The sequence below is a fragment of the Antechinus flavipes genome, chromosome 3 (genome assembly GCF_016432865.1).
Source record: "Antechinus flavipes isolate AdamAnt ecotype Samford, QLD, Australia chromosome 3, AdamAnt_v2, whole genome shotgun sequence".
Lineage (NCBI taxonomy): Eukaryota > Metazoa > Chordata > Mammalia > Dasyuromorphia > Dasyuridae > Antechinus > Antechinus flavipes.
Window position 1 is genome coordinate 57,888,704 of NC_067400.1, and position 25,368 is coordinate 57,914,071.

Genomic DNA, 25,368 nt, shown 5'->3' on the forward strand with positions numbered 1-25,368 from the left:
CCACCTCTTTCCTACTAAAGAATTAACTATCAGTGACTGCAAAGGAGACCAGAATGACAAACATGTTTTTTTTTATTTATTAAATTTATTTTTGTTTCTATTAAATTTGACTTCATCTAATTTGGCATGATGTTCTAGTCTTTTAAGAACTTTTTAGATTCCAACCTGGTCATGCAAAATCTCACTTTTGTATCACCTTTTAAGTTCATAAGCATATTATCTAGGCATTCCTCCAAACCAGTGATACACAAATATCAAACTGAATAAGGTCAAGAAGCATTCCATCAGAAATCTCCCACCAAGTAGACGTTGGAATCCTTTTTGCATCCATCAGAATCTATCTCTATTCATGCACTAGTTGATACCTTTCCATTTTGTACTCAATTATTCAACAAACCAATTCAATTTAACAATCCTTCATGTGCAAGTTTATGCTATATGTAAGGTATTACTAGGTTTGATTTTGGTTATTTAAAGGTGAAAGATGATAGGCTCTATCCTCAAAGAGGTCACAATCTAAAGGGGGCAGGGGTGGGATAAAGCATTGAACACAAATACATGGTAAAAAGTGATGAAGCAAAGAAAATTATATTCAAACCAGTTGTGGCAAAAAATTTTGAAGAACTAGAAAACAAATTAACTGGGAGAATAAGGGAAAAATTTTAGGAGGGGTTGGAATTAGGTAGAGATGGGATGTGAGTGCATTTCAAACAGAAGAGATGAGCTACCCAAAGGTATAAAAGTAGGACCTGGCCTGATAAAAGATAGTAATCTAGTTTGACTGGAATGTAAAATGTTTCAATGGGAGCCTGCTACCTGAATTAAATAAGGTAGATTGTGAATTGGAATTGTGAATTTATCCAACCATTTTGGAGAGTAATCTGGAATTATACTTTAATAGTTATTAAACAGCCTATATCCTTTGACCCAGCAATTCCACTACTAATTCTGTTTCCCAAGGTGATCAGAGAAAAAGGAAAAAATCTATGCGTTCTAAAATATTTATAGTAGCTCTCTGTGTGATGGCAAAAAATTAGAAATTACAGGGATGCTTGTTGATTGAGAATGGTTAAACATGGGATATATCCTTGTGATGGAATGCTAATGTGCTATAAGAAATAATGAACTTGACAATCTTATAAAAACAAGGATATATGTGGACTACATGAAATAATGAAGAGCAAATTGAGCAGAACCAAGAGAACACAATATTGTTGAGCAAATAAGTCATTTGTGACTATTTTACACACCCAGATTAACTACAAAGAACATGTAAAAGAAGATTCTATCTGCTAGCAGAGAAAGAACTGATAAATATTAGTATATATAGAATGATTTTACATATGTATATATTTATGTCTAACAGTAGTGTGTGTGACAAGACCACCAGCTCAAATAAATAAATTAAGAGGATTTCTCAAGGCAAAAGCAGAAAGGAATTTTATTACAATCTTGCAAGAAAGGGTGTCTCCCTCCCTACAAGCAGTTGGGCAAGGAAGGGCAAGACCCAGTTAACAGAGAAGAATTATACAGGGGCCTGGGCTAACACTCCCTATAGGCTGGATCTTTACCCCGATTAGTCAAGACAAATGATCTCACATTCTAAATCATAAAGGAGGAAAATCTTTCAACCCAAACACATCTTTACTATTACTGAATTACCTTATATGGGAGTTTCAATGCCAAGGTGACCCCAAATTAGTCTCACAAAGAAAAGGTCCCACTCCTTGTAAACCACATGATTTCTGGAGAAAGAAACCTGGCCCTGGGGCACAGCCGACCTTCACTCAGTCTTTAGAACACTGTCTCCATCTTGTGAGACAGCTTTCACAGTTCACTTCATTCAGTAGCCATCTCTAGGTTAGTGGAGAGGGAAACAAAGAAATTTATACAATAACTTTATTGTACATTTTAAAGGAGTAGCAAGTTGTACACAATAGACGTGCCATTTCATGTGTAATTATCTTTTTTATTTTACTATTTTATAGAAATGCTTGTTTTATACCCTAAATTAAAATGAAATAAAAATTAAATTTCTTTAAAGATAGGTTATGAAGAGTTTTGAATTATAGATTAAGGATTTGGATCTTAGTTAGTAAGCAACAAGGAGATATTGAATGTCTTTGACTATTGGAGTGATACCAGTGGAGTTGGGCTTTAAAAAATTTAATCTGACTACAAGACTCAAGATCAATTGGGTGGTGAAACTAAGGTAGGTGACTAATTAAGAGCCTTTTTCAGTGACCCAAGTGAACTTACACTAAAGTTGTAGCCATGGGAATGAAAAGTACAGATTTCAGAGGTAATGAAGAAATAGAATTGACATAACTTGGTGTGGTGATTAATTGGATGTGAGGAAAAAGGAAAGAAACAAGGAATCTGGGATTTGTGGATTTGTGGTAGGAGCTGTGGTACTCTATCAATAGTTATGGGAAGAACTTAAAGAAGATAATATGTGATGGAAGACATTCAGTGCTTCTACATTAGGTGATCAGGGAATGTTCAAGACATCCTGATTATTTAACTATTCCCAATCAATGATTATTAATAGAAGTAACTCCTGATGAGCAATCTTACTCTTTGCCAGTGAAAATCAGGACTTGCTCTTAGAGATCTGCTTAAGATATGAAGGATTAAGTCACTTATCATGGGTCAACAGTCAATATGTCAGAGACAACACATAAACCCAAGTTTTCTTGACTCTGAAGCCCTCTGTCTACACCTGCCAGTCTTCCACTTGCTTCTTGAAAGAAGAGATCCCAAGTAACTTTTTTACTTTTCTGTCAATTTGCATTCTTGCAAGAAAATGTTGGACTACAGAAAAGAACTGTGTTGCTCTTTTGCAAAAAAAAAAAAAAATAATAATAATGGTTTACCTTTGAATCACAAAGTTAATCCTTAAGAAATAAGGATTTCTTTCTTCCCTGTTTTTTCTTCTTCCATGTAAAGTTTGGAAGAATCTTTTTTGTTTATGTTGTCGACTTTTATTTTTTCTCTTATATGTAAAAAAAATTTTTTTGGAGATGGATAGCATTTATTTTCTTTGTTTTTTCTTTTTTTTTATTATAATAGCTTTTTATTTACAAAATATATGCATGGGTAATTTATCAACACTGACTCTTGTAAAACCTTTTGTTCCAACTTTTCCCCTCCTTCCCCCCACTCTCTCCTCTAGATGGCAGGTAGTCCAATACATATTAAATACAAAATATGTATATACATTTATACAGTTATTTTTCTGCACAAGAAAAATCAGAACTAAAAAGAAAGAAAAAAACCTGAGAAGGAAAACAAAAATGCAAGCAAACAATAACAGAAAGAATGGAAATGCTATGTTGTGGTTCACGTTCATTTCCCATTGTTCTCTCTCTGAGTATAGCTGACTCTCTTCATTACTGAACAACTGGAACTGGTTTGAATCATCTCATTGTTGAAGAGAGCCACGTCCATCAGAATTGATGATTCTGATATAGTCTTCTTGTTGCTGTGTATAATGATCTCCTGGTTCTGCTCATTTCACTTAGCATCAATTCACGTAAGTCTCTCAGGCCTCTCTGAAATCATCCTGCTGGCAGCCCTGTTTGTAGTGGCTAGAAGCTGGAAAATGAATGGATGCCCATCAATTGGAGAATGGTTAGGTAAATTGTGGCATATGAATGTTATGGAATATTATTGTTCTATAAGAAATGACCAGCAGGATGAATACTTCCTTGGAGAGACTTACATGAACTGATGCTAAATGAAATGAGCAGAACCAGGAAATCATTATATATTTCAACAAAGATACTGTATGAGGATTTATTCTGATGGAAGTGGATTTCTTTGACAAAGAGAAGATCTAACTCAGTTTCAATTGATCAATGATGGACAGAAGCAGCTACACCCAAAGAAAGAACACTGGGAAATGAATGTAAACTGCTTGCATTTTTGTTTTTCTTCCCGGGTTATTTATACCTTCTGAATCCAACTCTTCCTGTGCAACAAGAGAACTGTTCGGTTCTGCAAACATATATTGCATCTAGGATATACTGTGACATATTTAACATGTACAAGACTGCTTGCCATCTGGGGTAGGGGGTGGAGGGAGGGAGGGAACAGAAGTGAGTGCAAGGGATAATGTTGTAAAAAATTACCCAGGCATGTGTTCTGTCAATAAAAAGTCATATAATTATTAAAAAAAAAAAAAAAATCATGGTTTTCCCAGATATACAACTGATGGGATTCTAGTGGCAGTCAGAGAATTGTGGAAATCCCCTTTTGTTAAGCACAGGTCCTTCATGAAAGAATTCACGAACCTGAAGAGTTTTAAGTGGCAAAAATGGACGTTTATTGTTGGATGACAAGACAGCTTTTCTAGAAAAACTGACTTCTTCAGTGGCAAAGTCCTGTTAGAGTCTGGCACTGAGAAGAGAATGTCTTCACAGTGGGCAGGGTCCTGGCAGTTATGCCAAAGAGGCAAGGCATGCTACTTTGGACATTCTGCAAAGAAATGAGAGCAGAAATCTATTTTATGGGTAGATCTTGGGGGGAGGAAGGGGAGAGCTGGGAGCAATTTGAACTGATCAGACTAGGATCTCCCAATTGAAATTACTTTGAAGGCTTTTTCAGCCTGAATTTAAATGGAGATCCAGCTATCAGTGGAGGTGATTTGCCTTAGAAATGGCCTAACCTGAGAATCTCTCAGACTCCACAGAGCCTGGAAGACCAGGAATCAAAGGGAACAGAATTTCAGAGTCTTAATTTTACAGACCAAAGGGGACACAGTTTCACACCCCCATCACAACTATATAACATCACCCAAGAAAGTATGGGTTTTTAAAAGATAGACAGTGAGCAACTTGGAATCACTCCATCCTGGACTCAGCCCACTGTCCTCCTTCAGAAACTTTCCAAGATATACAATACATACTCTGTGGTGTTCACCTAACTACATATCCAGATTTCCATGTAAAAGCAGATGGCAAATCATTTTTCAGATTTTGGTCACATTCACAAATAAAGGAAGTATGTGGGACAGGAGCATCCACAAAAACAATCAGAGATTCTCAAAGTAAGAAAAAGCAAAAAGGGGTTTATTAAGATCTCAGAGAAAGGGCCTCTCCTGTCTGACAAGATGCTTGTCAATAATGTGCAAAGCATAAACTGCAAAACACAAGATTAAATACCTTGAATGCAGAAACCCTTCTCCTCAGCTTGACTTTTTCTCCCATTGTTTGGGGGAGTCCAGGCTTATAGTCAAATCATGGATATCTAGCCCAGAAACAAAAGAACACAAGTCAATAATAATAAACTTAATTTAAATTTCCCTAGGCTATACAAGCAGATAAGACAATTCAAAGCTATCTTTACTTTTAAAAGAAGTACTTAAATGCTAATTAAGAGGTAGTAGGACACAGGAGGGGACAAACACCAGCAATATTTAGCTATAGCTCTATTTGTTATTATAAAGTCTCAAGTCACAATTAAGGTATAATTTAAGGCCATATTTCCTTGAGAGTGTCTTCATCCAGTTATTTCCACACAGAAAGTATGAGATTATATAAAAGAAACTTGTTTAAAAACTGTGAAAGTTCAAAAAGTTCAAACTACAGATCTATTTGGCAGACACCAATAATAATAATAATAATAATAATCATTACTAGACTTATGGAAATGTGGGAAGTATAATAAACACTCACCATAAAGAAGGGTAATGTCTCTAACAGAATAACACATTCCTTACCAAAAAAAAAAAAAAAAAAAATCCAAAGAAAAGTTTAACCTGGAAGACCTCTGATTTTTGTCCTCCAAAGGTAATTTCTTAGGGCAGAGATTCTTCTGCTGGAGAAACAATAGCTCCAACAGCTAAGACTTTGAGGGAACAGCTCTGTTTCTTCAAGGAATTTTTTAGCTTTTCTAAAAGAACTAAGGGAAACTCTGCTTAGGCGTTAGGCTAAGATTCAATCTATAAATCCACAAAGTTTCAGTCATTGTGCTTGGTGTTGGAGAAATAATGAAATAATCCCTATTCATAAGGAATTTATATTCCAAAGAGGAATTTAGGTTTTAAGAGCAATACCAATCCTTTCCTGAGGAAATGACAGTTGGGAATTTTAGCAGAGTCATTCTCAGGAGAAAGTGGAGATCAGAAGAGACATTAGGAGACCTGCTGAACCATAACTTTAAAAAGATCAAGATTTCCCACTGCATCTAGGACCATCTCCAGTTGTCCCAATTTTTATCTGTCCACTGAAATTAGATGGCTCTGTTGAGAAAAGTAAGGCACAGAACTCCCACCCATAAATTCAATTCACTTCCATGTCATGTTCTCCCTTCCCGATGTCATAGTCCTCTTCCAGAATCAAGGACAAACAACAAGAGCAATAGCTACCTATGGAGAATGAAGATTCATCAGAGCAGCAGCCAGGGGAGACTACAAGACTGTGGGAAGACAGAAAGAACATGTTAAGTAGAAGAAAATGATGTAAATTGTGTCCCCCTTAGCCTTTTGGGGGGCCCTGAAACTATATCCCCTTTAATCTGTGAAAGAAAGATGATTCAGGGTCTCAAACTCTACCAGCCTCTTGGGAGGGACCACACCTTCTGTTCTCAAGGGAAAATCCCAAGATAAGTAATCTCTTTTCAACTGGAAATCTAGACATGGAATAAAATCAACATTGAGTGGCTCAAACTCCCAATTAAGTAATCTCATTCAATTTTGAATTGAATTGAAGCCCCAAGCCTCAGAGACTAATAAAAGATAACTCTGAATTCCAAATTTTTGCAGAAGTCCTAAACAGGATTATGCTTGCTAAGGAAGCTGTCTTCTTACCAAGCTGTGCTTCCAGGACTCTTTGCCCACTAAGAAAGCTGTCTTCTTAGTGAAAATGAATCAAAATAAAATTCCTTTTCCCACAGATTTCGGGTTTGTGAATTCATTCGCATAGGACCTGAGACTTCAACCCAAGGGATCTCCCACCCCAATTGTTGCACTTCATTATTTGGTTTCCTGACTTCATCATTTGGTTCCCTGAAGGATGGGCCTTTTTCAGAGGAGAGTTTGAGACTCAGGACTTCCTCTGAGAAGGGGTACAATTTCAGGGTTCACCCCTGTAATGCCGGAGAAACTAAGATAGAGATTAGAGAACAATTTAATAATTTATTTAATGGAGAGATATACCGGGACCAAATGGATCCATGGTTTGGTCCCAGGGCTGAATGAGTATATCGTCTCAAAAAATCCAGCAGTACATGTCAGACGCAAGATTCTTTTATAGGGTAACAAGAACAATGACATAATGGGGGAGGTACCTGATGGGGATGACCTAATGGGGAGAGGCACCTAGGATGATATAATGGGAGATACTGGAGAAGCTCCTGATAGTCTAATGATATCTAAAATAAAGACCTTTATCCCATCAAACATTAAGAGAGAATAATTATAGTTTGAGGTTTAAGATACAAGTCCTTTATCCTATCAAACATTAAGAGGGAATGGTTATAACTTGAGGCAGAGTGACTGAATAGGACAATTAGGGAAACTGGGTCAATCATTAAAAGGGAACTGTAGCACAATACCCCAAAGGTTAAGGGGATACAATTTACATCATTTCCCCACAAAAGATCTCAATTTACATCACTATCAACAAACTTACAGGATCAAAGTTATGAGATGTCCCTCCCTGAGTATACCTTGGCCACAAATATTATTTATGTCTTTTCTTCTATGTGGATATTCCTTTTCTATTTCTATTCTTCCCACTTTGTATTATATTGTATTTATGTGGGAATACATACCAGATTTATGCAGAAATATTTTGTTGCTACTTGTATTTCTGTGACATTTCATTAAATGCCTTTGCTTTGAACTAATTATGTCCTTTGACTACTAACAGTAAATACATATAGTAGGGGCTCATGAGTTATAGTTTCTTTCTGAGTACTTTCAGTCTACAATAGCATTAGCTAGAGAATCTGTTCTGAAAGTTTAGGGGGATGACTTTATGCACTATATGTAAAATGTGCATGTTTCATCCATTTGATTTTTACTTTGCAAATTGTTCGTCTAAATATTTCAGTGAACAGACCTTACTAGGAGGCTAGCTGCAAACAGAGAATTTCATCTATAGGTCCTGGAATTGAACTGGTAGTCACAAAACAGGAAAAGACCCAAAAGAAGGCCTCTATCATATGGAAAAGAAAAATTTTCTACAGAGCATTTTTGGGAAAAAATGAACATGAGGGGGAAAGTATGGATCGACTTCTATCTATAACCAGTGGAATGTTTCCTGGCATGTATGGCCATAAATATACCAATGGAAGAAGTAAAAAATTTTTAAACTACTTTTTAATGTTCTAGAGACAGATAATGATTCCATATTCATAGAAAATTTGTCTCTTCTGAATAAATATTATGAAATCTAGTTTTCTTCCTTTACACAGCAGGAATTTTCATTAATTTTAAAGCATTTGAATGACCTCATTTGAAGGAATGCTCATAGCTTAGTCAATGAAAGACAAGGATTTACCTAGGATTTTCTGAATAAAATTTTAGCCTTATATATGTAGCTATTCATAACTGAAACTTTTACAAAAAGATCATTTTAGAAATCATGTTGACTATTGAGCTATCCTCATAAACCAAATATCTTGCTACACAGAAGAGGAAACAGAGACTATGGGGGAAAAAAATCCAAATAGTTTTTGCAATGAAATTAAATATCTTTCTTTGAAAAACATACCCAAAAGGATCATAAGATCCTTTCAAAAACATAACCCACTTTAATGAAGAATCCCAGATCATAACTATTTTTACCTTCAAGTAAAAGAATTGTTTAGGATTCTGAGCACTGACTTACATCCAAATTGCCTAGTTAAGAGACAGTATTTTGTATGAAAAAATTTGTTTCTTCTGGCACTTAGTTTAAGTTGTTGTTATTCCATGAGCAGATTCTGTATTACAACTCAATAATAACATCTTTGAGCCAATCTATTGACATGATATTTTGACTGCCACTCCACTCAAACAATCCTATAGGATACCACAGGTTCCAGAACTACATATAATCCTCATTTACATAGAGAGGAAGCATAGTCTAATAGAGGGAAGGAGAGACCTGGATTCAAATTCCCCTCATGGTACTTAGTAGTTGTGTCATTTGATTCCAGAGGATTTGTGAAGAAATTCTCACTTCTTGATAGAAAGGCAATAGGTAATAGATCCAGGGTACATTTTAACAGAAAAAGAGAGAGAGAGAGAGAGAGAGAGAGAAAGAGAGAGAGAGAGAGAGAGAGAGAGAGAGAGTTAACTTAAATATAAGCAAATAGGAGAATTTACATTGATTGACTATGCATATTTGTTACCAAGACTTAAATTTTCTTTCTTTTTCAGTGAGGCTAGGTAGGGTTAGGTGGGAAGAAGAAGAGATGGATTTTTGTTCATTAAAAAAAATAAAATTTAAGAAAAGTCATGATTGTCAATAAATAAATACTCACAACTATAGTTTCCTCATCAATAAACTGGGGGAAATAATAACTACAGAAAAGTTATTCACTTACAAAGGTGGAGCCTTCCAACATTCCCCTCCAAATATTTAAAATAATGCCTCAAATCAGATTCTGGAGTGACAAGATTAACAAAAGATCAGAGTGATTCACTCTTAGAATCCAAGACAATTTAGGAGGTTGAAAAGATATGATATGGGGGTGAAAGCTAACCTAAAACACACATAGATAAAACACCAGTGGTGAGACCAGATGGTAGAAATAGAAGCTACAGCATCTTTGGACTATCTCAAGATAGAGATAGTAAGGAAACCTGGCAAATGGTCAGAAAGAGATTACAGGAGAACCCTGTGCTAGTACTGGACATGATACTAGATGCTATTTGGCAATGCTATTGCTTATATCTACATCTCATCATAGCTCAATGGCAGAGAGTAGCACTTTCAATAAAGAGAAGAGCAGAAGCTCTGAAAGGTTATATTGCTTTTGGTCACAAAAGGTCAGGGATCCCTCTGAAGAACAGTATCACTTCTGATCACAAGGGATAAGGAATACTGTGAAACAGTATAGATTGCAATCTTAAGGATTAGGGGTCCTTACTGTATAAGAACCAGAGTGCAGATCAGGAGAGCAATGACCTACTTCTTCCCAGATCACTCCATCTTAGAAGCACCAAAACTTCCAAAGTCTACAAACTAGCTCTGAAAAAACAGTATGAAAAAACCTGAAGCTTGAGGCAATGCCCATTCACACTTACACTCCCTTCACACCAGCCTTCTCCACTGGAAACATCATTGAACTTTAACACAAGTTTCAAAATCAAGAAATAGGTTGGGGAAATGAATACAACAACAACAACAACAACAACAACAACAAAAACTACTATGGTGACAGGGAAGATCAAAACACAAATTCAGAAGATGACAATGAAGTCAAAACAGTAACAAGCAAAGTCTCAATGGGGGAAAATGTGAAATAGATACAAGACCAACAACAATTTTTGAAAAAGCTAAAAAAAATTTTATGAAATAAAATAAAAGTAGTAGAGGAAAAATTAAAGTAAGGAAATGAAAGCAAAGAAAGAATATTATTAAAAAGATAGCTAGGTAAAAATGGAATAAAAATACTGGAAAAAATAACACCTTAAAAAACAGAATTGACCAAATAGAAAAAGAAATACAAAATTTCACTGATGAAGATATTTTTTAATAAACAGAAGTGCTGACTGGGGAAAAGTATAAAATCTCACTGAAAAAAATCACTTCTTAAAAATTAGGTTTGGGAAAATGGAAACTAATGACCCCCTGAGACATCAAGGAACAATAAAACACAGTCCAAGGAATGGGAGAAAAGAAGAAAAAAGAAAAAAGAAGAAGATAAAAATATCTCATAAAAAAATCCAACTTGGAAAATAAATTGAGAAGAGATGAAGTTAAACTATATTATAAAGTAGTGGTCATCAAAACCATTTGGTACCAACTAAGAAATAAAGTAGTTTAATCAATGGAATAGGTTAGGTTCACAAGACACAACAGTCAATAGCTATAGTAATTTAGTGTGTGATAGATCCAAAGATTTCAGATTCTGTAATAAAAACTCACTATTTGACAAAAATTTCTGGGAAAATTGGAAAATAGTATAGCAGAAACTAGGCATTAACCAACACCTAACTCCTTGCACCAAGATAAGGTCAAAATGGGTACATGATTTAAATATAAAGAGTGATACTATAAGCAAATTAAGATAATAAGAGATAATCTACCTCTCAGATCCATGAAAAAGGAAAGAACTTATGGCCAAAGAAGAACTAAAGAACATTATGAAATGTAAAATGGATAATTTTGATGATATTAAATTTTAAAAGTATTTGTATAAACAAAATCAATGCAGACAATATTAGAAGGGAAGCAGAAAACTGGGGAAAGAGTTTTACATCCAAGAGTTCTGATAAAGGTCTCATTTCTAAAATATACAGAAAACTAACTCAAATATATAAGAATACAAGCCATTCTCCAAGTGATAAATGGTCAAAGGATATGAACAATTTTCAGATGAAGAAATTAAAATTATTTCTAGTCATATGGAAAAAAACTGCTCTAAATTACTATTGATTAGAGAAATGCAAAATAAGATAATTCCGAAGTACCACTACACTCTCAGCTTGGCTAAGATAACAGGAAAAGATAATGATAAATGTTGGAGGGGATGTGGGAATATTGGGACACTAATACATTATTGGTGGAGTTGTGAACTTATCCAACCATTCTGGCAAGCAATTTGGAACTATGCCCGAAGGGTTATCAAACTGTGCATACTCTTTGATCCAGCAGTATCTCTACTAAGTCTAAATTTCAGAGAGATCATAAAAAAGAAGAAAGGACCCACATTGCAAAAATGTTATAGGAACCCTTTCTATAGTGACAAGGAACTGGAGACAGAGTGGGTGCCCATCATTTGGGGAATGGATAAATAAGTTATGGTACTTGAATGTTATGGAATATTAGTGTTCTATAAGAAATGATCAGCAGGTTGATTTCAGAAAGATATGCAGAGATTTGCATGAACTGATGCTAAGTGAAGTGAGCGGAATCAAGAGAATGTTGTACATAGCAACAACAAGATTATATGATGATCAACTCCGATGGACTTGGTTCTTTTCAACAATGAAGTGATTTAGGCCCATTCCAATAGACTTGTGATGAAGAGAGCCATCTGCATCCAGAGAGAGGACTATAAAGATTGAATATGGACCACAGCAAAGTATTTTCACCTTTGTTATTATTGTTGTTTGCTTGCTTGTTGTTTTTTCTCTCATTTTTTCCCCTTTTTAATCAGATTTTTCTTGTGCAAAATGATAAATGTGGAAATACATATAGAAAAATTGCACATGTTTAACACATATTGGATTGGTTGCTGTCTTGGAGAAGGGGATGAGAGTAAGGGAGGGAAAAAATTGGAACACAGATTTTGCAAGGGTGAATGTTGAAAACTATGTATTTTGAAAAATAAAAAGCTATTGTTTAAATAAAAAGACTTATAGTATTACTTGAAAATCATGACTATAGAAAGAGCTAGGCCTCATATATCAAGAAATTATCAAGGTAAACTACCCTGATATTCTAGAATTAGAGGATAAAATACAAATTGATAGAATCCAATAAAAACCACCTGAAATAATCCCTGGAATCTTATAGCTAAATTGCAGAGCTCCCAGCCATGTATGAATAGATAGATAGATAGAAATAGAGATGTGCTTCAAGTGACCTGAAAAAAAAATTTAAATACCATAAAACTATAGACAGAATCACAAGATTTAGCATCCAAAGGAGCACACAATTTGGAATATGATATTCTGGAAGACAAAAGAACTGGGATTACTACCAGAAATAACCTACCTAGCAAAACCAAACATACTATTTCAAGAGAAAAATGAATATTTAATAAAACAGATGACTTTCAAGCATTCTTGATAAAAAGAAAGTTGAATACAAAATTTGACTTTCAAATACAAAACTCAAGAGAAATATAAAAGACAAAGATGAAAGAGAAATCATAAGGGACTCAATAAGGTTAAAGTGTTTATCTTTCTGTATAGGAAGATAATCCACATAACTTCTAAGAACATTCCCATTATTAGGGCATTAGAATGATTCTACATAGAAAGAAGGCTCAAGAGTGCTTTCATTATGTTGATGTGATGTAAAAAATATTGGGTAGGCAAGAAAAAAAGAATGCCTTGGGGGAAGGGGGAAGGGAGAGGAAGAACAGAGGAAATTATCTCAGCTAAAAGAGAGATTTTTACAGTAGAGGAGAAAATGGAGATGGGGCAGGCAACATTTGAATTTTAATCACACCTAAACTGGTTTCAAGATAGAAGAAAATATATTCATACTCAACAGGTTATAAAAATTTGTCTTACCCAATAGAGAAATAGGAGGGGAAGGAGATAGTAGATAGTGGGTGGTGACAAAAGAGAAAGCAAAGGAAAAAAAGCAGTAGTGTGAAATAAATAGATTTTAGAGGAGGAAGAAGTTAAAGAGAGAGAAAGGATAAATAGAAGAAAATGGGATGGAGGGAAATCCTGTTAGCAATTATAACTATAAATATAAATGGAAGGAACTCACTTATAAAATGGAAGCAAATAATATGGATTAAAAACCAGAATCCAACAAAATGTTTACAAGATACAGAACTGAAATAGAGACAAACACATAGTTAAAATAAGGGGCTAGAGCAGAATCTATTATGCTTCAGCTGAAATTAGAATGGGGTTACCCTCAATAATAAAAAAAAAGTTTGGAAAGGGAAGGTTTGTTTTTTTGTTTTTTTAAATAACTTTTTATTGATAGAACTCATGCCAGGGTAATTTTTTACAACATTATCCTTTGCATTCACTTCTGTTCCAATTTTTCCTCTCCCTCTCTCCACCCCCTCCCCCAGATGGCAAGCAATCCTTTAGATGTTGAATAGGTTACAGTATATCCTGGATACAATATACGTGTGCAGAACCAAACAGTTTTCTTGTTGCACAGGGAGAATTGAATTCAGGAGGTATAAATAGCCCGGGAAGAAAAACAAAATTGCAAGCAGTTTATATTCATCTCCCAGTGTTCTTTCTTTGGGTGTAGCTGCTTCTGACCATCTTTGATCAATTGAAACTGAATTAGCTCTCTTTATCGAAGAGATCCACTTCCATCAGAATACATCCTCAAACAGTATCGTTGTTGAGGTATATAATGATCTCCTGGTTCTGCTCATTTCACTCAGCATCAGTTCATGTAAGTCTCGCTAGTCCTCTCTGTATTCATCCTGCTGGTCATTCCTTACAGAACAATAATATTCCATAAGGTTCATATACCACAATTTACTCAACCATTCTCCAATTGATGGGCATCCATTCATTTTCCAGCTTCTAGCTACTACAAACAGGGCTGCCACAAACATTTTGACACATACAGGTCCCTGGAAAGGGGAGGTTTTAAAGGGAAAGGCTATGATTTTTGTATTGTACATGTTGAATTCAAGATAACTACTGAACATCTACTTTGAGATGTTCAATAGGCATTTGGTGGTGTAGAAATGAAAATCAGTAGAAAGAATAAATAGATCTGATAATCCTCTTCAAAGAGATGACTGAACCCATGAGATCTGATTAAATTTCCAAATGAATAATATAGAAAAAGAGAAGTAATTACAGAACAGATCCTTGGAAGATATCCATAACTGGTGGGCATGACCTGGGAGATTGGAAGATATAGCAAAGGAAATGTAGAAGAAGCACTCATAATAAGTAATCAGTGTACTTTCTCTTAAAGATTCTGATTTGTCAATAAAGTAACTCTCAAGAACAAAGCCTAGAATATATTGAATATTGCCACCTAACTTTGCTCTGATCTCATACTTACACTCTTTGGTCTCATACTTCAAAAGTAAAAAAAATATCCTGAGCATCTCTTTGAAACCTAAAATGAGTGTGTGTGTGTGTGTGTGTGTGTTAAGGTGGAAACATTAGGGCTGCCTGCTAGGTCACTAAACTCATCTCTCCTAACATTTACATAGTGTTAACTATGCTAAAAAGCATTTTAAGTGCATTATATTTATCATCATAATCAACTATCCTGGGAGGTAGGTACTATTGTTATCCCCATTTTACAGATGAGGAAACTGAGGCAAACAACAGTTAAATGATTTGCCCGATTTTTAGTGGAGTTGTAAAGTCATCCAACCATTTTGCAAAGCAATTTGGAACTATGCTCAAAGAGCTATAAAATTGTGCATACCTTTTGATCCAGCAATGCTATTACTGGGTCTATATCCCAAAGAAGTCATAAAAGAGGGGGAAAAAAACCCCACATATGCAAAAATATTTGTAGCAGATCTTTTTGTAGTGTCAAAGAATTGCAAATTTAATGAATGCCCATTCATTGGGAAATGACTGAAGAAGTTGTGGTATATGATGATAATGTTATATTATTGTTCTATAAAAAATGATGAACAATTTGATCTTAGAAAGGTCTGAAAAGATTTACATGAACTGATGCTGAGCAAAACAAGCAGAACCAGGAATACAATGTAAACAGTAATAGCAAGATTGTGTGATGATCAACAGTGAAAGACTTTGTTCTTCTCAGTGGTTTAATGATCCAAGGCAATCTCAATAAACTTTGGATAGAAAATGCCATTTGCATCCAGAGAGAGAACTATTGAGAATGAATGTAAATCAAGATAAGTCATGTTTACTTTTTTCTTTTTCTTCTGTTTTTTTTTTCTTCTCATGTTTTTTTCCTTTTGTTCTGATTTTTCTCTCCCATCATGATTCATAAGAAATGTTTATTTAAAAAATTACCATACATGTATAACCAGAAAAAAGAAAACAATAAAAAGGAATATTCAAAATAAAAGTGACTTGCCCACAGTCATGTAACTAGTAAGTGTCCAAAGCTAGATTTGAATTCACATCTTTCTGACTCCAGGGCTGATCCTATAACTACTGAGTCACCTACTTGTCCTAGTTTATCTTTTTTTTTTTTTAATCCTGTTTCTCAAAAATCATACTAGAGGTGTTCGTTATTGGTCACTCCAAAGCAGAGAAATAAATATACACTACATCAAGAGCAAAAGTAGGAACAAGAAGTATTTAGATGAATGAATCTAGAAACTATTAACACAGTAAGATAAAATTACCTACTCAAGCTGTTTCTATACTCTCCCTTTTGTATTGTATACTTTTTGAACAAGTTTGTAGAACATGGAGCATTATGTTTTTATTTGTTTTGGAAAATGATACACATCATTGTGGCATGTGCACTCAATATATATACTCATTAAATAGAAACCAAATGGCATCATCCACTTCAGATTAAGAAAAATAAGCAGTGTGAATACTTTTGCCACATCTCAAACTCAATAATCACAAAATCACAGTGTTTGCATTAGTACATAGGAACATCTAAATACAAGTAGAAGTTTGGAATGTAATCCTGAAACATGCTGGGAAGCAAGTTTTTGTTGTCTTGGAATCACACAATTACAATGAACAAAAGGCTACAAAAAAAATAAATAAATATTGTAACCACAGCAAATCATTCTCGTATCTCGTATATGTGCTCATGACATTATATGCATACATCGTTTTCCATTTAGGGTAAATTGTAACCATGAGGAATTGAATGTCAAAAAAGTAATTTTAAATGTTTTATTAAAAACTTAACACTAAATAAAAACAACTGAACTTCCTTAGTAATTATTTACATTTTAATTAACTTCGTATCAAGAATCAACCCTTTTTTCAGTAAATATAAAGGAGATATTGTGTAGTTTAAGGATAGAGTAAGCTTTGGAATCAGAAGTGATCCATAAATCCCTCTCTAATACAAACTAGCTAAGTGAGCTCAAGCAAGGCATCTCCAGGAAACACTTAAGAACTATCAGTTGAAGAGTAATTATTGATCTGCATTAGTAAATTGCTTTTCCTCCCCGGAAGTTGTTTTATTATTGTTGAATCATTTCAGTCAAATCCAATTCTCCATGGCTCCATTTGGGATTTTTTGGGCAGACATATTGTAATGCTTCATCATTTCCTTCTCCAGCTCATTTTATAGATGAGGAAACTAAAACAAACAGGGTTAAGTGACTTGTCCAAGATCACACAGCCAATAAATGTCTGAGGCCAGATTTGAAGTCATGAAGAAGAGTCCTCCTGACTCTAGGGCAAGCATTCTATCCACTGAGCCACCTAGCTACTTTACATTAACAAAATCCTATTTGCAATGTGTGTATACATACATGCATATAACATATTTACTATATATATATATATATATATATGAATATATATAATCATCCATATTGCAAATTAGGAGATATTTAATGACCATGAGAGGAATCCAGGAGCCTGCCTACCAGGAAGCTCTTCTAGAACTAGAAGAGTTGGTATAGCACAATCCAAGAGTAGACAATCAGACTTTGGCTAGAATATATGTATGTAGCCAGGTGCTCACAGATAATTAAAAAAGAAAATCTAAGAGCCTAAATGTCTCAATATAGTATTTGTCCTAATGAGCCACAGATGCAAGGGAATGTCGTCCATACATTTGTGTCCAAATAAATTCATGACTATTTTCTTCTTTTTCTATCCATTTCCCCCTCAATGCACTCCAGAGAAATCTGGTATAATGGCAAAAGCACTATTTCAGGTGTCAGAAAACCTAGATTTGAAATTTAGTTCCCCTTTTTATTATCTACATGATATTGGACAAATCCCTTCTTTTCTTTGGGTTTAACTTTTCTATAAAATGAGATATGTATACTAAATGATTGTGAAAGTCAATTCCAACTTTAAATTTTATGATCTTCAGCTTAGACTAAATCAGATGGACCTGAATCATCACAGCTGATTGCTTTATTTTATTTAAAATGATACATTTCCAGAAGATAAAATGTTATGCTTTCCAATACTTAAGCCAAAATGAAAATCTGCTCTTACTTGAAAGTTACTCTGTTCTCAGTAATAAAAATCTTGGTTATCAATAAGATATTCAATCAGAGAAAATATCACAAGAAATAAAAATAATGCATTTTGGCTTCCCATTGAACCTATATCTCTCACTGAACAACAACATGGTGTTCCACTGTCAACTGTACAAAATAAATTTGCTAAGAAAACATTGTACACAGAAACAACAAGATTATTTGATGATCAACTATGATATACATGGCTCTTTTTAACAATGAGGTGATTCAGGCCAATTCCAATAGGCTTGTGATAGAGAGAGCCATTTGCATCCAAAGTGAGGAATATGAGGACTGAATGAAGATCACAAAATAGTATTTTTGCCTTTGTTGTTATTGTTGTTTGCTTGCTTGTTTTTTTCTCTCATTTTTTTCCTTTTTGATCAGATTTTTCTTGTACAGCATAATAAATGTGGAAATATATTTAGAAGTACTGCACCTGTTTAACCTATATTGGATTACTTGCTCCCTAGAAGAGGGTAGAAATAGGGAGAAAGGGAGAAAAATTTGGAACACAAGTTTTTGCAAGGATGAATGCTGAAAACTATCTTTGCATGTATTTTGAAAAATAAAAGTTATTATTAAAAAATAAACAAACTTGCTAGCATACAAGATACAAAGAATAACTTTATTAGTTTCACTCATAACTGAGCTCACTCTCCGGACTTCATCTTCTCCATTTTCCACTATGGCATTTCTCCACAGGAGAAAAAAACTGATGGCCCTTTCTATAAAGCCACACTTTCAGAAATAATCCCAAACATGCTTCACCTCACTCACACCAAAATTCATCCCTATTCCTCCTCTTTCTTCTTATTTTCTTCCTCTTCCTTTTTCCTCTTCCTAACTGCCTCCTTTCTCCCTAGTAGGTACCATCTGCTTTCATTTCCCACTCCATCCCACTTTATAGCTATTTCATTAGTTATCTTTTCTTATTAGAATATAAACTCTTTGAGAATAGAGATGATTTTGTGTTGTACCTGGCCCATAGTAAAGCACTTTCTCTATCTGTCTGCCTACATCTACATTATTTATTATCTACCCAAATTACTTTGTAATGGAAAAATTAAGCTCAAAATTACCTCAATGGTAATTATCCCAGAGTTCTTTAATATATTTTTTGTGATCAAGGACTTCAGAAAGACCATTTTAAGATCCATATTTGAAATAGAGAGAGAATATTAATGCAGGCTTCAAACATTCACTCATTTAATTTTTAGCTATACATATGCTATCTAGCAATCAGAAATTACAGCCAAAATTCTAACCTTCCTAAAATACTAATGAAGGGCTAGTTTATTCTCTGTCTCCATCTTTTTTTTATCATTTGGATCCCAAAAATAAAACGCATTATTTCAGCAAGAAAAGCTGAATTCTTCCAGTTCCCAAAGTACTATTCCCTATAAAGATAAAATTATCTTGAGAAAGTGTATAAATTCCTTCATATGATTGGGGGGTGGGGGGGAGCTAATTCACAAGTTACTTAACCAATTGACTCAATATGTTTCTCTTGATCTAAAGAGTACACATAGTTTTCCAATGCATTCAACACAACTAATGCACATGAAAAAAGCAATGTGGCATCTGAAAAACAGTGTTGCCTTTGGAGCAGAAAGAACTGAGTTCAAATTCTAGCTCTATGTTTTATCCTTGTGTCTCTGCGATTCATAATCTCTCTAGACTTCAGTTTGCTTGTTTGCAAAATGATAGGAGTAGATTAGAGGGCTTCAAAAGTCCCTAAATCTATTATCCTAAATCCTCTGGGAAAATAATTTATTCAGGAACTGTCAATCTCAGCTTTTACTAGATATCCCCCCATTAAAAATGAAAGATTCAACTTTATTGGAAACACGTTCCTCATTTTTAGATGAACATATTTATAAAAAATAAAAACCAAAACTCCCTTCTTAATTGTGAAATACCCTCATAAAATTAAATTTAAATTGTTATTTCTATTTAAATTAAAGACCTCCAAATTAAAATTAAAAGATCTCCAAAATTTCTTAGACATAGAGGAACTATTATGCTTGTGATCCATTTTTCCTATATGATTCATTTATACATTGGGAAGCTTTCTGTATATATTTATGTTATGCCATAAAAAGAATATGCAAGCACAATAGTGATTTATTACTATCTTTCCCAATAGCCCCTAATAACTCTTTTTTGAAGTCAATGCAACAGAAAAAAATATTTTTTCCAGGAGCTTGTGAATCAACAAAGTTATTAAATATGTTTTTGATACTTCTCATGATGTCTACTAATCATGCCAAACAATGATGGCAAGATGTACATACAGCATTCTCATTTGTGCTCAAAGCTCCATGAACAATGAATACTTTGTTTACAGCACCACGTCTGACACTTACATTCAAAAATCTCAAGGTGCAAAATTTGAAAGATTATGTTTGTAAATTCTAGAAAAACCTTCTGACATCAACATACATGTTCCTATTCCATAACCCAAGTGATTTTCCTCCCTATTTAAGCTGGTATTGAAAGCTTAGAGAATTTTTATTGTCAAGTAATTAACCTCTGAAAACATTAGAGTAGTGATGAAAATACTGACAGATTTTGTCATAGAGTCTCAGTTTAGGAATGTCAGATGAATTCATTTTTTTCTTGCTTTTATCTAAGAATAGTTTTCCTTTCTGCTCTAATTAAGTATTAGTTTTCAAGCATTACATTGTACTACAAATAAAATAGTAGACAGAGAGCATTGGAGAAAAGAGAAAGGAGAAGTTCATATTTCTTCTTTAATAAATCTTTCTCTAGATTAAATCAGTTCCTGGATCTTTTAACACAAGTATAAAAATATGGGGGAACCGGAAATTGCTTAAAACATTTCTTTATCTTTTGATATTTGCTTTCAAGAAGTGGGTAGGAAAATAGCAGAGAAAAACTGCAAAATTATTAGGAGTTTTCATTTTGGGAGAAAGAGAATTGGAAAATATAGTGCTACTTACCATTCTTGCACCAGCTAATTAAGATTTAGCTTTCAGAAAATGCTGAAGTCAAGGTTTGAGTTTCAGCATATTCAGTCATCAAGAGTGGACCTTTTATTAGAAAAGAGTATGTCATAAATCTGTGGTCTTCTTCCATAACTGCATAGGCAGCTTCATGAGTTGCTGTGAGGAGGAAAAAAAAAAAAAAAACTGAGATTTTTTTTTTTGGGGGGTGGGGAATGAGACTCTGTGAAATTAACTGAACCAGTACTCATTAGACAGATGTAGCAACCCAAATTTGAAGCATTTCCAGTCTAGTAAAATCTAAATGCAGGAGAATTCTTGCTTTGCTTCAGTAACCCAGGATCACTTTCATCCCACACTGAGTTATTGGAGAAAGACTTTAAAACTAACAAACAAATTGTGTTCACCGCCTTGTGTTGGATTAAGAATGGAAACCATTTAATTCCTTAAACACCCGCATACGATTGTAGCTTTGTGAAAATTAAATATCATCGCTAGCACAAAATCCTCTTAGATAAATAGATAAGGAATGTAGCTAAGCTTCAAGTAAAAGACCTGCAGTCTACATACCCCAGTTAAAGTGAACCGAAAAATGCAAGAGAACAATGGCAATAGCTGTCCACGTTTTCAGTGCTGAAATCAGTGTTCTCACAAACCTCTTCACTGTATCTCCTTTTTAATTCCCTACCCCCACTCTCAGAAATATTATGTTATCCATCACTCTGGAAAAACACAGGCACTTGAGCATCAACAATGTCCCTCTTGCTCCCCTACTTATAATGCAGGAAATTCGTTCTTAATCCTCTAACTTCCAGGCATTTCTTGGCTCTTCTACTGAAAGCAGCGTCTGACAGCCTGTCTGTTCAGCTAGATGTACCTCTGTCAATTTGAGTGCGTCGTGGCTCCTTGCAACCTGACAGAGATTACTGGTTCTGAGAAGCATTCACTGTAACTTCTCCAGCTCTTATGGGCTTGGTGGAATGGTGCTGAACCTATCAGCCCTTTATGGAAATGATTTCAAGTACTCAGCAGACACTGCTCTCCAAACCCTGTTTTATAAAGGTGAAGCAAGGGCTGCCAATTACCCTGATGAAATGGAATCTTACTGTGAAATTCAGCATACAAAGCTCCGCAAAGGCAAAAGCGAAGTGGCTGGTTCTCCCTACAACCCTTGCTCACTCATCCTCTGCTAAATAGTTCATAATCGGTACAAGGTGAAAAAGGCAGCATTATTCAAGGTGAAATCATCATAATTTTTAAAATATGTCCTATCCACCGGCTATCATTTTCTTAGTGCAACAAAGAGTTCAGCAGACCTCTGGCTCCTTTAAGGATGGAGGAGGTGAAAGAACATCAGAGTATTTCCCAGGCCCGGAGTCAATTTTATTTTAGATTGGGCAATGTGTATCCTTCAGTTAGTATTGTTCACTAATCTCCTGCCCCACCTAGATGATCAGCAGTTACTACCCTAATAAAAAGGAAAGAAGAGGAAATGTACTAAATGGGTATACGAGATGTTGGGGTTTGGGTTATTTTTTTTTCCTTCTTAAGAATTATCATTGTGGCCCTGACAGTTCACAATTACTAAGTGCTTAAATTTTAAAATAATAATTAATTCTTCCTTCACTAAAGGAATCACATTGGAAAATAGCTTTTATATTTTTTTAATTTAGTGATCCAGAATAGCAATTCCAGCTGACCTAATTCTCAAACATAGGATGCATCCCGAATAATGATCACTAATCATATGTGAGTAGATATGTTTGGTGATCATATCAATTTCTGTGAGTACTTTAATTCAGATAAACAGAGAGATGTACAACTCCTAATTACTGGAAGGGGAGGGACAAGGAGGGGCGCTAAACAATGTGTTATCTGGATTGAAATCACTCTTAACGGTAGGTAGCTTCTGCTGCATGTAATAGAAAGTTCTTGGTCTGTGGCTCATTATCAGGATTCTCAGCAAAAGAAATTTGTCTTTTTCTCCTTGTAATCTATATTTGTGACTCAGGTATTCTCAAGTCAATTTCATGTCTTGACTGCAGATACTAGGCTTGTCATAGAAACTTGGAATGTGTAATTCTTAAGATCCAATCAACCCTCAGCTCATCTTCAATTGGGGACCTACAGGGCTATAAAAAGGTGTCAGTGTTTTTGTTTTTGTTGTTCCTTTTAGTTTCTACCAAAAGTCTCCCCTGCCTGTTCGTGCTCACTTCCTTTCCACTACTCCATACTAGATAATCAGATCAGGAATTAGTGACACAGGCAAAGAAGTTCCATTGTTCCTAACTTGCCGTTTGCAAATTGAGATATTTTACAGAGAGAAAATAATGAACAAATTTACCTGTCAACTCCTTCCATGGGCTTAAAGTAGACTGTTAGATTCTGGAAAGGATTTGACTTCCCAGGAGGAATATAATTAAACGAACACACTAAGATAGTCAGCTATTTAAGTGGTGTAAGTGTCTTCATATTACCTGTATAAATAGCTGAAAACTGCTTGGCATCTTTCATTCTTTTAAATTTGTGTAACATTTTGCTTAGTAAAAATATTACAATATTATTCAGAAGATCAAGATCATTATCATGATCGTTATGCTTTCAAAAAGGATTTCTGATGCTGCTTCTATTATCCAGGCATGAATGATTATAGGACCATAGATTTAGAGCTGAAAAGATGTTTTAAGGACATTTATTCCAATATTCTGATTTTACAGATGAAAAAAACTGAGGTCTAAAGAAATTAAATTAATTAGACTTCATTTCATTTCAATCAACAAAAATCTTTCTTCTCTTCTTTCCATGCCCTTCTACCATCACCACCACTCTGGCCCACTGCCCAAAAATTAATAAAGAAATAATGGAATGTAAACAAAGTTTTCACTGGTAATATCCAAAAAAGAAAAATCTCTCCTTTTGCACTGTGAGTCTTTCATTTCTCTATCAGGAAATGAGTACCCTGGAACAATGATTGGTCATTACTCTGATCAGAGTTCATAAGTCTTTCAAAGAGATTTGATTTTACAATGTTGTTAGTCTTTTATAATCCAAGTTTTCCTCACTGCACTGAATCAGTTTGTATTAGTCTTTTTAAGTTTCTCTGAAACTGTTCCCCTTGTCATCTTACAATATAATAGTATTCCATTACTTTTATGTACCATAACTTGTTCAGCTATTTCCAGTTTCATAGACATCTTTCCAATTCTTGGTCACCACAAAAAAAGTGCTATAAATATTTTTGTATATCCTTCAAGTTTGTTTTGCTTGATGTGAATCCCTCCCTTCATCTGCTTTCCCTATAATTTGCTCTTTTCCTTTTCCCCCTTCATTTTCCTATTAAATGATGTTTCTTTCTGTGTTCAGTTTTATATGTCATATATTCTTCCTTTTGTTAGTTCATTTGAGAGTAAGGTTCAAGCATCAGCTGCTTCCCCCAACCCACCCTTTTCTCCTGCATGATACAGGCTTCTGCTTCCAATTACATGAGATAATTTTCCTTAACTACCATCTCCTTCCCTTCTACTAGTATATCTCTCTTCTCCTTCCTTTCCATTCTTTTTTAATATATTTTCTCTGCCTATCCTCCACGCTTGGAATTCTCTTTTTCCTTTTTTCCTTCTGGCTTCTCAGCTTCCTTCAGGTTTCAGCTAAAATGTCACCTTCAACATAAAACTTTTTCTGGTTCCCCTTAATATTAGTGACCTCCTTCTCATAATTCTTTCCAATTTATCCCATACAATCTCCTTTGTCCATAGTTAACTGTATTTTATAATCCCCATGAGACTGTAAGCTCCTTGAGGGTAGAGACTATCACCCTTTTTTTTTAAACCTTTCATCATAGCCTCATCATTTAGAACAGCGCCAAATCATAATAGTTACTCAGTGAGTAATATGATAGTTACTCAATAAATTCATGTTCATTTGAACCCTTAGTATGTAAGTAACTTTAGAAAGGTCATAACCTCTTAAATTTTTATGCCCGTTAGGTTCTTGTAACTCTCAATGTCACATCAAATGTGATAAGTACACACTGAAATTGGATGTCATAACCATCTTTCAGAACACCAAGTTTTTCTTGGCCAGTTGTGTCCCCTTATACTGGAACACAGGGAAATGAACCTCAACCTTCAAGAGGACTACATAGTTCTAAAATTCACCAATCAAGTAACATTTTACAAGGATTTTTTTTCCCTCTAGTACTCCAGTATCCAGCTCATACATGTTTTTTTTTTTTTAATTTAATTTTATTTAATAATAACTTTGTATTGACAGAATCCATGCCAGGATAATTTTTACACAGCATTATCCCTTGCAATCACTTATGTTTCGTTTTTTCCCCTCCCTCCCTCCTCCCTCCCCCCCCCAAGATGGCAAGCAGTCTTATATATGTTAAATATGTTGCAGT

At 34.6% G+C, this 25,368-nt stretch overlaps 1 long non-coding RNA gene across 1 annotated transcript; it reads right to left on the bottom strand.

The window, feature by feature from the left end:
• Window positions 1-5,118: 5,118 nt before the first annotated feature.
• Window positions 5,119-21,093, bottom strand: LOC127557743 (uncharacterized). The gene is made up of 3 exons (XR_007952613.1): window positions 20,961-21,093; window positions 6,371-6,420; window positions 5,119-5,250 (listed from the first exon to the last, which is right to left on the bottom strand). It is a non-coding gene; the product is annotated as an uncharacterized LOC127557743 (long non-coding RNA).
• Window positions 21,094-25,368: the final 4,275 nt, after the last annotated feature.